Source organism: Eucyclogobius newberryi, unplaced genomic scaffold, assembly GCF_026437365.1.
Source record: "Eucyclogobius newberryi isolate DKJ021-1_F unplaced genomic scaffold, fEucNew1.0.hap1 SCAF_4, whole genome shotgun sequence".
Classification (NCBI taxonomy): Eukaryota; Metazoa; Chordata; class Actinopteri; order Gobiiformes; family Gobiidae; genus Eucyclogobius; species Eucyclogobius newberryi.
This window is the reverse complement of record NW_027316056.1, coordinates 11,151,472-11,160,887: the sequence shown is the minus strand read 5'-3', so window position 1 is coordinate 11,160,887 and position 9,416 is coordinate 11,151,472.

The following is a 9,416-nucleotide window of genomic DNA, read 5'->3' as shown; positions in this document are numbered from 1 at the left end:
AAATACTAGAGAAGTTAGTTTTTTTCTGTGGGGAATCTGTTGTTCTGGTGCTGCTGGGCCTGACAGCTGCACTTGACACAGCGGACCACAAGATGCTCCTCCCTTGCTTTGGAACACTGGATAGAGTTTTGTGGTCAAGCCCTGTCATTGATTTGATCAGTGCGGTGACTTTTATGGATTTGCGAGCAGACTTGGGGTGTTCAATACTTAGTGGATAACACAAAAGTGAAAAAAACAACAATAATCTAATATGCAATGTGGGGCTTTAAACCCCAGCCTCCCACATGAAGGTCACACGCTTATCCCACTGAGCTAAACTCCCTTACCTCACCCATGTGCTGAACGATTAAATAAGATCACTTCACTGACCAATTCGTTACACAAATTAGCACTCTATGTTGTTTTAAATGACTGCCTTTATTTCTAACTAACATCTAATCATTATGAAAGTAAAAAGAGCCTTAGCTGCAAACAAAGACTTGTCTCTAGAAGATCGGTTTTATGTCAGCTTGTTGCTGCTGTTGCTTTGCTTCTTCTCTGCACATGCTCAGTTAGGGCAGAACCTGCAAACATCCTTGATTCCCACACAGGTTTATTCAGCGTGGTTTGAGCAGAGATCTATTAGTTTAAGGCTGTGTGGTCCTCAGAGCATGTGCAGACCTATAAAAGAAGCTGCTCTAAAAGCTCGTGTTAGAGAGCGGAGCATGAACGGGCCTCTGAACACGGTCACAGACTGAGCAGCTGTGGTAAAAGCAGAATCATGCTTCCCGTGCAGTACTGCCCAGCGGCCTGTAGGGGCCACTAAAAGACACTGTGACTTCAGCCAAGCTTCAGCAGCAGAGGTGAGGGGAAAATGGTCTTATTTGGATATATTTTAGAACAATTCATATATAGTTGTCACACAGAGTAATTTTTAATTTTATTGGTCAATCACTGTTTGTCGTGATTGCCCTGACCGCACGCCACTGGATCATACCTGACCAATAGACATGTGTTATATTTGGTTCCTCAAGGATCAATACTCAGGCCCTTGGGGTTTTATATGCCTTTAAATGCTCCTTCTGGACTCCATCCAGAGGAAATACGGCTTTGCATTCCACTGTCTCCCTGACGACAGCAAGAAATAGTTGCCGTTAAAGAAACATGATCCCCAGATGGCCAAACCATACCATACAAACAAAGTACCCTAACCCTTGTTATTCTGAAGTATTTTACAGTCATGAATTGAAATTGTTGTATAAATATTGGCTCAGTAGCTCTTGTTGCACCCTCGAATGATACGACGATACATTCCGTTTTGCAACTTTTATTAAGTCCACGGTTCAGAATAACACATTTGAGGCACGCAGGGGTACAACACCCACAACACACCTGGGCCACACTCAACACAAATGAATAGGCGTGGCTGACCTACTTTTAACGCGACACGCCGTCCAGGTACAGCCCCTTTCATGAACGTGCACTCTAATTAAAGTGCTCCATGCTAACATGTACAATCTAACACACAAAAGTAATAATAATTTAGCATCACAATTAAATATTACCATAATAACTTAGATGAGCAACACCATGGTAAAAATAGAAACCTCAAGGAGAACCATATACCACTGTTGGCATAGTTGTTAGTCTCACTGTGATGGCAAAACTCTCCTCTGGCCTCCAAAAGGACGCGTATAACTTATTGCGTGGAATAGTAAGAGTTTGACCACTGCAAACCATTTAAAATTGAATTGAGTTATGTAAAAAGCCCCATTAATAATGCTGGTATCAGTATGTGCTTAACTGAGCTTAGAGGATGAACAATAAAAGATCAGGCAAATATTCCCTTCAGATTTAATGGGTTATACATGGGTTGACCAGGGCAAATGGTACCTCAAAATAATCGTATTTATTCCCTCATTCATCCAGGAATGTTCATTTGTAGAAAAAAAAGTTTTGTCATCTGGTGTTTTGACTCTCATCCACGAATAATTCTTAATCTGCGGCTCAAATCTGAGAACTCAGATGTGTATCGTACTCTGAGCAGGCCCTGCCCACCAGGTGAAACCTCATGATAATGGCCTGTTTACAGTTTTGCTTGAAACTAATGGTCTTTGGGTTCTGACAGCCCTGTAATGGGCTATCAACATTTAGTTATCAACAAACACACAATTGTCTTACTTCAAGAAAGTTTATTTTCACAATAGATATGATATTTTCAGTACAAAAACAAATCGCTCTATAATCAGCCCCATCACCTGCAGCAGAATGATAAAAATAACATGTTTGTGATGGGTTCATGGTGCACTGAGGCCGGATTGTGTGGTCTAAACTCTGAGATTAGCATACATTTATGAGCGATTGCACTGTCCCAGGTGGATTTATGGTGAAGAGTTAGTATTGGCACTGGCTATGTCCTGAAATCTATGGCTTTATAAAGGGATTTAGTGAGCGAAACAGTCAATCAGCCTTTTATGTCCTCGGCATGTTTTGTTAATCTCAGTCCATTATTTAAGGATAAAAGAACAGTCCCAAAACACATGCACATGGTAATAGCGGGTGATGGTAATATATTTCCCCAACAGATAATATAACAATGTTCACTAGGTTTTAATGAAATGTGTAGTCAAACCTGTCATAGACACTAAATTAAAATGTAATTACATTTCATTTTTGTACATCGTTTTGACTCAGTGAACCACTTCACCCAACTTTTTAATAATTTAAAACTGAACACTTCAGCTTGTGGTGCAAAAAATGTACTATGTTTCTGCTTCAAATGCCGATGAGAGAACCAGAGAGAATATATATATATATATATATATATATATATATATATATATATATATATATATATATATATATATATATATATTCTAACAGAGCCAAGTTCTTGCATATTGGGAAATTGTATAATGTGTATGTGTATATATATATGTGTATATATATATACACATATATATATATGTGTATATATATATATATATATATATATATATATATATATATATATATATATGTATATGTGTGTGTGTGTGTGTGTGTGTGTGTGTATATATATATATATATATATATATAATATATATATAAATGTATATATATATATATTATATATATGTGTATATATATATATATATATATATTTCTTCGAGAACTTCTATATATACTTCGATATACAGGCTTCTCTCTGGTTGACTAAAACTCTTATGGTTTTAGCATGACATTTTCTTCGACTAAAACTAAATCACACTAAAAGTGATTATTTGACTTAAACAAATTCTCTTCTTGACTGTTCAGTGGCATTTGAAGCAGAAACATAGTCCTTTTTTTGCACCACAAGCTGAATTGTTCATTTTTAAATTATTAAAAAGTTGGGTGAAGTGGTTCACTGAGTCAAACAATGTTCCTGCACTGCACTTTTCTGGACTGAGATGTCTGATGTTTTCCTGGGATCTGCTCAAGTCATTCCTCCAGTTTTGGGGGTCACTGCCCCAAGTGCTCTGATCACTACGGGCACCACTGATACCTTCACGCTCCAGGCCTTCTCCAGCTCCTCTCTGAGGCCTTGGTATTTCTCTAGTTTCTCATGTTCCTTTTTCCGGATGTTACCATCCTATGGCACTGCAATGTCCTCCTCCTCTGCCCCTTGTCCACCACCACTATGTCCGGTTGGTTCACCATTACCATTCGACCAGTCTGTCTGTCTCTGGAAGTCCCAGAGGACCTTGGCTCGGTCGTTCTCCACCACCTTTGGAGGCGTTTCCCACTTTGTCCTTGGGGTCTCCAGCCCATACTCTGCTGTTCTATCGGTAGTTAGTACTGTTCCAATGTTTACTGGTACTTTTCTGCTTGTATTTGCAAGTTCGCTGTCAAAGTTTCAAATAAGTAGCCAAACATTGCGATAACTCGGGGGCTCCAGTGTTAAGGTTATGGTTCAGCGACATAAGCATTAGTATATGCACAGTTCTTTATTTTTGTCAACAACATAAAGAGTTTAAGCATTTATTTAAGAGTTTATAAGACAATAAAACTACTGAGATCCTCTGTATTTTTGTAGCAATTTTAATTATTTTTTAACAATTGATTGAGATGTACATTTTAGTGTCTAATGACCATGTTGTGTAAATCTGTCATTGCATTAAAACAGTGGTCTTTGTTTTTTATGTGAAGAGTGGCTGAATGGGAAAATATTTGTGTTGCAATGTAATTGTGGACAAATCCTATTGAATTGTTTGAGAACAAGTAAAAACTACACAATCTGAACATGAAAGAGATACGCTTCGGTTCTTCATTGTGTTTGCTTTTTATCATATTTTCAGATTGTACAATTACTGCTACAACAGCCCCGGAGCTTGGGGCCCGTAACATATTGCTTTGCCTGTTTCCCTTGTATGCATCAAGCCTCTTTAAAAAAATATGCAGAGAAAATACTATTTCATCATGGTAACGAAGGAGTGGCTCCCACAGAACAACAATTGAATCTAATTATTGAATATCATAAATCCAAGGGAGACAAATCCCTGGAAGCTGAACTGATGGAAGCTCCAACAAGAAAGCAAGCGCAGGAGAAACTACATGCAAAGAGGAGTGGAACAACAAAAGAAAACTGGCTCAAACCCATTTGTGTCAACACCAAATCGATATGTGGAGGGAGCATTCACAGGAATGGTGGATGCGCATGAATGAACCTTAACCACTTCCTGTCCACAAACGTACCAGGGAAGAAGAAGTTTTCAAGCTATGAAAAGGCTCTTGTTGCACCTTTCTGGATTACAGCAAATAACAAGGAAATGTACCAACCATTCACATTGAAATATCTAGATGGGCTGATGTCAAAACTGCCAAAACTGACACAAGGTGCACCAGCCTCCCTCAGAACATATTTGCTGGAGAGATGTGTCTGCAATTCTTGTAAGAGCAAAAGATCGAGGTCGCATTATGATGTATCCAGTTAGAGCATCCAACCACTTGCCACCATAAAGGTTCAGTTAATCCAGGAGCTAAAAGAAATGCACTCCACCCGCATTCCCAACACACGGATTGTACTGGAAATGAAAAAAAAAAAAACTATTTCACCTCTAAGCAACGAGCTAAAGTACTTTCCCATGATGTATGTGGAGAGCCCATACAACCAAGCACTGGTAACACCATCAAATTGTTTTCTACTCTGGTAAAAGGACAACCCAAATCTGTCTAAAAAGATCATGCAGCTGATGTCGTTGGTCTCTACTCCAAAACAAAAGAAGAGTTTGATGCCCACTGCCAACATCATGCCAAATACCTGAAAGAACAGAAAGGACTGAATGACTTAATTCCAAGCTAATGACTGTGGCAACAGAAAAGAATCCAGTGTCAGACCATTCCCAACAGCATGATATGGTGATTAAAATGGGTTCAGTCCAAACCACATTGGCACAACCACCACAGACTTGAATGCCAACACCAACACACCTGCTTCAGTGATCATCAACAAACATGGAGGACATGGACATAACACATTCTATCATGGAAGAAGACCTGGGGCAGGGGCTGGAAGAGGACAAACCAAGTTCAAAGTTGCTCCTAATCGACGCATACACTGCTACGGGACCAGACAATGAGTACGAGGCTGCACCCACGGGCCAAATGCAAGGTAGTCCTCCTCAAATGGCTCCAAACCAACCTCCCCAATTTCAAGGACCGCAAATGATGACTATGACTCAACCCATGTCAAGCCAGAATCATGTACCACCACCTATGCCCTTGTGGTCTGCCTGGCTATACCGAATCTTTGACCCTTGGCCTGGCCCTCTTTGACCCTTGACCTGGCCCTCTTTGACCCTTGGCCTGGCCCTGTTGTTTCTTTACCACTATCCTTGTAATTGTCTTATGTTATGTGTCGTGATTGTGATCGGATGCTGTGTTGTGCCTTGTCTTGGATCACTTGCAGAACACTTGATTGCATCTGCTCTCACTAAGCAACCTGCACATCGTCTGACCCTGATGACACACGCTGACTATTACTCTGACAAACACAGATCTGACTCTGTTAATGATGAAACCCTCACATCTTATCCTGAATCTGACAAACACGATCACTACATTCTAATGGGAAATTAATGAAGGAAGCTATGTGCGTTGTGAGAAAATACCTTGAGATACTCCTGTCATAACAAAGTTTCACTTAGTGTGCGGTACAGATTGGTTTACTTTGTCTCTTCTGCCTGCCTGACCTTTCCCGTGTCATGTGAAGACCTGTGTATAAAAACTATAATTGGCACAGCCGCTTTTTGTGGAAAATTGTGACTTAGCATCTGATGGACTTATGTATTCTTTCTCTTTGCTGCAAAGATATTTTCCATTAAAAGAAATACAAAAAGACAGTGTGTTTTCCTTGGATTTCTTCATTCATTTTTTAAAGTTATTTTTTTATAACATCCCACCAGGTGTTTAATTGGGGATGCTTCTAGTCTGAAAAATGTTTTTATGCCCATGATGAGTTTTATAATTAAGTTTGTGTTTGTGAATTACATCATGATTTACTTAGATTTTTAAGGTTTAATGTTGACAAAGGTTGTGTCTGGCCGCTTTTGAGATTATAATATTCGAGGGAAATCATTGCTATAATCTGTATTCTAGTGGTGATCACGTATGGATCTGATCAAAAGGGGGAATTCGGCCAAGATATTCTCATGTATCTATCGATCCTCGCTTCCTCTCTCATGGTCCAAACTTAACAAGATGGAGACAGTCTGGAGATATGAGCTCTCCATACACGTGTCCTGTCGAAGTGAGATTAGCTGCTGCTGTTTGTGAAACTACATTTAAAGGCCACAGATCACAAAGCTGCAATAATTATACATTGGATTGGCCTCTTTTTACATGATAACAAGCAACATTTTAAACATTTTTAACATGTTTAAATGTAACTTTCTGTTAATCCTTCTAACTGTGTAAGCATGGTTATATGGTTACTCTTTGCTTATGTAGCAGGCTGACAAAGCCACTTTTTCTATTAGTTACTCGAAATCTCTGTCAACCAGTAAAACGTGCTTCCGGCGCCGGCGTGTCAATCACCTACACACTTCCTTCCCTTGGTGTTGTGCCACGTCCCTGCGCTCTCCAGGTAGTTAGTGTTGTGGTCTTCAATAAATTGAAAAACGTAGTTTTACTCAATAACTGTTTCTGTTGTTTGTTGCCGTAGCCTGTTACCTGGCGCCGCTTAAGTTATCACTCTGGCGTGATCTCAGCAGATTCAGGGATTGTTGTGGTCCCGTCGTTATGGCCCCAAAACGCGAAGGTTCCATGAAGTTAACGTGGTGATTACTTCAACTGAATATGAACTGTGGTTGCACCAACTGAATATGATGAAATACTTGAATTATTTATTTAACTTAATAGACCGTTAAAAAACTAGGCCCTTTTCATAGAACTGGAATCTGCCTGAATTGGGTCTAAACATACTATGTAATTGCTATTAGGGTTGTCTAAAGTATAACAAATCAGATATTATTTGATATTAAAACAGATTTGAAGATTCTCATTTGAAAAAGTATCAATGCCAAAACAAACAGCTCAAAATTTGACCTTATTGGACAGTTAAAAAATAAAATAAAAAGAAGAAACAGTACAAGACCACATCAAGAAACATCAAGAAAGTACTATCATTTTGTGTTGAATAGGACAGACAGATTGTTTTCTTAAATAAGCACTTGGGTATCAACATCGGTACGTATCAAGCTTATTCCCTCATATACATTAACATTTAATGTGAAACGACAACATTAAAAGCTCGATGTTGTGTCTTGCTTAAGAAACCATATATTTAGCAAACATATAGAAGCCCCTTAAGGGAAGTTTCTACTGTTGAACTCAATTGTGCATGAGAAACAAAAAACATTTAAATCATATTGTATAAATTAGACAGTACTTGCTCTTTTCCTCTCTTTACCATTGCAGGATAATGTAACGTAACAGTCCTCAAATGTGTTTGGGTCAATTTGATCAACTGCTTTTACAATGACTTGTGTGATTGAGATTTATGTGTAATACTTTGTGTCTATACTCAATAATAAACATCCTTAGAGCTAACAATTTGGACGCAGGGGGGGATTATTTGACATTCTGACACTTTGCACACATAATTGCTCAAATCATTTTGACTAAACCCAATATTTTATCAAAACAACAACTGAATAAGTAAAGATTTCACCGAGCGCATCGAGACAAAATCACTGTTCTTCTCGTACCTTTAGTTCAGGTGAGTCAAACCTTCAGACAGAAATATATTTGGTGCACAGTTTAGACAACAGGCGGCATGTATTATGAGACAAAGTGAGAGTTAATGCCAGCGTGTGCATAATGATGAATATGCACTCGCCACCGGCAAATGGGGAGAAAAGATTAAATAGAACAGTTATTATTTGAAAACTTCAGGGAAAATAATGACCTTGGCTAGAAGTTAATAGCTTCAGAACACTACTCATAAAGGAATATTGCTGCCAGACCTTTGATAGAGACTCTGTGACAATGATAAGTGGAGTTTATGTTTGTGCAGAAGAAACATAAACATGGCAGAGTTTCATTTGTTTTTTTTTCAGCGTTAGCAACCTAATGTATGTGCTTTTAGTGTTTTTATAATACAATAAATACATTTGTAATGCCACAATCATATTTAAAAACACGTAATAGAATGTAGTGGAGTCTTCCGTCTGTGCTTTAGGTTAAATCTGGCTGTGTTAGAAGCCACAGCACCGCAAAGGGAGCACTGCTACCAGTGGAGCTAATAAACAGTCAAATCACCAGAATTGAGGTCACTATCTTATGTTTGATTGTGGTTGTGGGCAAAGACATCATGGGCTTGAGTCAAAGTTTTGGAAAGAAAGTTTCAGGGAAGTGTTAACACTCAAATTCATTCAAGTGTCAGTGGAATACGAGAAGTCACAGCCTCACATTAGCCTCTCTCTATCCAACTGTACAGGAAAAACTATTAAAACATACTAAGCACACACCAACATACATATGTTACACAGTGGAAACCAGGTGTAATACACATTTGGAACTTGAAGCCGCTTCTCTAATGTCTAATGGCGGTGGCAACTGTCTCCCTTCACATAAAACTAGCAGGTTGTGTCGGAGATGTTCTTTTTCCTCACAATTTAATGGTCGAATGAAAGCCTATTGTAGGTTTGCTTACAATAATAATTGCTGTGCCTCTGGAGATAGATAAGGGTAATGTGGAGTTTTATTTGGAAACCTTACCCAAACAAACACGCAACTGGGCAACATCCATTCTATCTGTGCTCTCATCTACTGCGATGCTGTAGCAAGATGCGCCACGTAAACAGTCAGCAACTGGTCCAGTATGTCCTGTCCAATGTCTTCTACTCATCTTATTACTGTTGAATCTGATCGTTGCAACCCCTTAAGCTGCCTGATAATTGCATTCTTGTTGTCAA